This window comes from Papaver somniferum, unplaced genomic scaffold (assembly GCF_003573695.1).
Source record: "Papaver somniferum cultivar HN1 unplaced genomic scaffold, ASM357369v1 unplaced-scaffold_21, whole genome shotgun sequence".
Classification (NCBI taxonomy): Eukaryota; Viridiplantae; Streptophyta; class Magnoliopsida; order Ranunculales; family Papaveraceae; genus Papaver; species Papaver somniferum.
The window spans coordinates 9727939-9732739 of record NW_020631041.1 but is presented as its reverse complement, the minus strand read 5'-3'; the positions used below and the strand labels follow the sequence as shown (position 1 = coordinate 9732739).

General features: G+C 42.8%; 1 pseudogene; it reads right to left on the bottom strand.

Annotated features, from left to right (window-relative positions):
* Window positions 1-591: 591 nt before the first annotated feature.
* On the bottom strand, window positions 592-2535 carry LOC113339567 (annotated as a pseudogene).
* Window positions 2536-4801: the final 2266 nt, after the last annotated feature.

Sequence of the window (4801 nt, the reverse complement as noted above, 5' to 3'; positions counted from 1 at the left end):
GAAGCCCGCGTAGTCCTGGAGTCATCACGAGGAGGAGCCTGCATACTCCTAGAATCTTCACGAGGACGAGAAGGGGCGCGGTTAACAGCATACCTAGATCCATAAGGACCCTTCAGCACATCCCCTTTCTTAGTAGGCACAACCTTCGCACCATAGGAAGATGAAACCATATGACCCCGAGGATCCGATTGCGAAGACTTGTAAGGACCTTCCTCAAGTGGACATCTGTCAGAATCTCGACGCGGAGGGGATCTTGGCGGACTAGACGGCGGGGTTTGGTAAGGATCCCGTGGACGATCAGACATATCTACAAGGAAACACAAAAACAGTTTAGAGAAGAATACGAGGAGATAACTAAAGATCAAAAAACCCATAATTGATGGTTCATCCGGATAAACATTAAAAACCCTAAGAACTAAAAAATACTCCATCTGACTCCAGGGATAATACTCAGATACAGACTCACAGACGTTGTAACAAAGAACAGGGGAAAACATATATGCTTCGACATGTATGATCTTCATCACGAAACCAAGAATACAATAGCAGGAGACAAACGGGTAGATACATAGATAAATCAATGATGAACAGCTAATGAAAAACCCCATACCTGTATATAAGAGGACGACAAACACTAACCTCAGTCGAAGAAAGGAGGATCGGAGATATTAAAAGATACAAGAGCAACAACAATCGAGAGCGAAAGAAACAGAAAATTGAATGCTGTTATCTTCATCACAAGAATGATGATAATAAATGACTAAAGAACAAGAATAGAAAACAAGAAGAGAATGAACACTGACAAGAAGAGGATAAAAGTTTTTTTTTCACATTCTCTTTCCTATTTATGAAGCTAGAGAAGACAATAACTGCTCCTCGTACCAAGGAGCAGTTACGAGGAAAGTTAATGCAAAATGAGAAACGTGTAGGACGACCTTTCTTCTTCAAAATTGCAAGAGGGGAAAATTGTATGTACACCTTTCATCATCCACCACGTGTACAGAAAGAGACACGTGGAAGGCATGCAAAACAAGATATCAAAACATGATAGCAAGCATCTCATCAGAAGATGCCACCGGTCAGCAGATCTGACGGTCAGGGACAGAGGAGCACAGAGGTATGATGGCTCAGAGGAGCACTAGATAATACCCCTTGGGTGTTATCACACCATATCCCGAGGAATATCCTAGATCAACGGCCGAGAGGAAGTTTGGCTGACACAGATGTGACCAGACAAAGAGACACTTGTCTGACACGAGCAGACATCCATCTACCCGCATTAAATACCAAAGAGATATACACGTGTCAATCAGCTCGTGGAAGAGGCGAGGATAATCCTTCGTATTCAAGCTCAGGCCGCAGCATATGCCGAAGACCTCTGCGTAATAGGCACAAAGCACAAGAAGATAAGATTACAATGGCGCCTCAGAAATGGGACCCACGTTCCAACCCTATAAATACCCCTCTCCACTAAGAGAGAAGGGGTCGACCAATTGAGAGCAATTATAGGAGAATATATGAGAGAGAAATAGGAAGAGTAAGTAATCCCCCTACTTCCGCAGACCTATGTATACTCTAAAGTCATTCGACTATCTTTGTAACCATTCAATACATAGTGAAACACCAACCCCGTGGATGTAGGCCTTAGTGCCGAACCACGTAAATCTGTCTTATTTACATTTCAACACCTTACATTCAGCGTTAAACTTCATATGCTTTACATTTATAATTGCTTCTTGGTTTATTCCTTTATACGAACATTATTTATGATAATATTCGACTAGACAATGACAAGACCGAATGCTTCGAGTCGATGAATCGATATAATCATCCCCGTTACGCATACGACGTATAATTCTAGAATTAGAATGTATGCGAATATTGTTTGTGAACACGTGGATGGCTTCGTGATTTATGTGTTCACACAGAGAATCTAATTTAAAATTTGGGTTTGCACCGTATAGAGCTTGATCACCATTGACAGCGTCCAGAGCTAAGTCTGCGTTTTTGTTCTAGGCGATGTGTCAGGCCACATGACATTTTCGAAAACAGATGAATGATCCATCCCTAAGACATGCCTGATTTCATGTACTGCCACGGATTCCAAATCATAGGCATTTTTTGATTTCTCTGAACGGAAATCAACTGCCCAACGAATTCCTACATTGAAATGTAAATATGTGCCTGTTGCCGGAACAATTGCATGTGCAAGCACCGTACCATCAAAAGGGCTCCCGTCCCCATGCTCGCCATAATAAAAACCGATTTTGATGTTATCATGCCTGTAATCTTGAGTTTCTGTGAAATTAACCGGAATAACCGAGGACCATGTCGAGAAAGCCCGCTCAAGAGCAACGCGAATGTCTGATATGCTAATGTAATCGATAATATGTATCGGAGATAATGCGTAGGTTAACATCAACGGCACTGTGGAATGCTTCCAAGTGGGTCGGCCCTTTTAAACGAGTAGTATTTAGTTGTATGTAACTTGTTATGATCATCATTGTGATCAGGCACACCGCATCTTGGTGACATAACTTGAGATGACACGTTTCTGGCTGGAACGGAAGGTGTGATGAAGAGGAAAATCAAGAAAAAGGTATAGTAACAACCGAAAGATGACTGTTGGTAATGCATTATTAGTTATTGAACACGGCCAAGATATTAATCTGATCTCAGGAGGACTCTCCAAACTCACCTGTTCTGTCAATTCGATGACTAAAACATATGCAATAAAGCCTTTACTTATAGTATTACGGAATTCCGCTTCTTGGAAGGAAAAGTTTTCCGGTTCCGACGATGATGCTACTTAAAACCGAAATATGATTGGTGGGCTATTTAAAGCGTTATGGGGAAATCTCGATGTTAATCGATTAGTGTACCCTAAATGTGTGTGCACATATTTCATAATCAAACACGTGTATATAGGAACATACGTGGAGAGCATGCGGACAAAATCATCAAAGCATGATGACATGTGCCCACAGCTAAGATGCCCATCCCGCCGACGTTGGATCTTTGCCCAAACAAATCTAAGGGCAGAAGTTAAAAAGACGTACCGGTTACACGATGTACTGCGGAGCACCAGATAACTCCCGAAGAGTTACTTTATCTCATCCCCAAAAGAAGCCAAGATCAACGGTGGAGAGAAAATGAACTGACATGGATGTGACAGGGGCAGAAGACACTTGCCTGACACGAGCAGGCACCTCAACTACCCGCATTAAAAACTCTGAGCAACATACGTGTCGATCAACCCGTGGAACGAACGAAGACGACTCTGCGTGATGAAGTAATAAACGAAGACCCCCGCGGGATGGACACAAAACACAAGAAGATAAGGTTCCAACGGTCCTCAGAGGTGGGTCCCACACTCTAACCCTATAAATACCCCCTCTCCACCAAGAGTAAGGGGATCGGAAAAATCAGGAGGAGAAGGAGAGAGAAATATTGTGAGTGTAAGTTAGTCCTTTACAATATACAGACCTATGTAAACCCCAAAGTCACTCGACTATCTTTGAAATCATCAAGTACATAGTGAAACAACAACCCCGTGGATGTAGGCCTTAATGCTGAACCACGTAAATACCAGTCTTATTTACACTTCAACACTTTATTTTTGCCTAACGCTCCATGAGTTTTACTTTTATGCTTCGTTTTCTTTATCTTCCCCTGCGTAAACGCCACTCACGATGTTCTTAGATGAGGCTATGATAAACACGAAGGTTTTGAGCCAAGGAATCAATGCCATTGTATTATCAACACGAGTTGGTACCTAGAGTGTGAATATTGTTTGTGAACATATAGATGCCTTCGTGATTTACGTGTTCACAATTTGGCGCTAGAAACAGGGACTTCGTCCCGGTAAAAGATTTATCTTATCCTGTGATTTCATATTAAGTTAGCATATGATTTCTCTATTTCATCAGCTCTAGCAATATTTACCTTTTGTTAACTTTACTATATTCAAAAATGCACCCGTTATCTTCGATGGTTCTGGCAGTATCCGTCGAAGCAATTTAAACTGGTTAAAAGATTTATCGCTTAGATCCATGGATTTACATTTTTTAGATCTCGTACGGACCTGTCTTTCCAGTGGGTTGCTTTCAAAAAAATTCAAAAAGATCTACGTGCATTTTCAAGGGGATCTTTTCACGTTCCCGCGTACCTTCAATGAACCCGCATTTTTAAAAGTTCTCTATGGCCCTCGGGCAGTTTTTCCCGGTTTTGGAGTAAGGAATTTTGTAAACTAACCCGATCCGCACGGACATTTCTGTTTCTCGCTGTTTGAAATTCCCTTGTGCAGGAAGAAAACGAAAGCGACAAAAGGACCCACGACGGAAAAGATGCAGGAAGTAGGAAAATCCAAAGTCACGTCAAAGGAAGCACCAAGGACAACCCCGATCATCATCCGGAGCAAGCAGAAAGGAGACAGAGTCAAAATGACCAGTCAGAGGAAGGACACTGCGGAAATCACTTCGCCTATGAACGCTAACTCCATCGCAGCCGCGGCCATCAAAGCGGCGACAACAAAGTATAGTACAACAACGGCTGCCCCAAAGGCTGCGGAAGCCAGCAAAACTTTTGCTACGAATCAGTTTCACCAACCAAAAGAAAGGGTGGACGAATCCAGAACACACCAACCCGCGCACCCACCGACCTTCGGAATGCCATCAACAAACGAGCAAAATCATACTGTGACGGTGGCTCTAACGCCGCTGATGGGCACTTCACCCGATCTGGAAACGCCGACAATCGAAGCTGAACCTCCCCCACCTTTAGTGCAAACCATAGAAGAAGG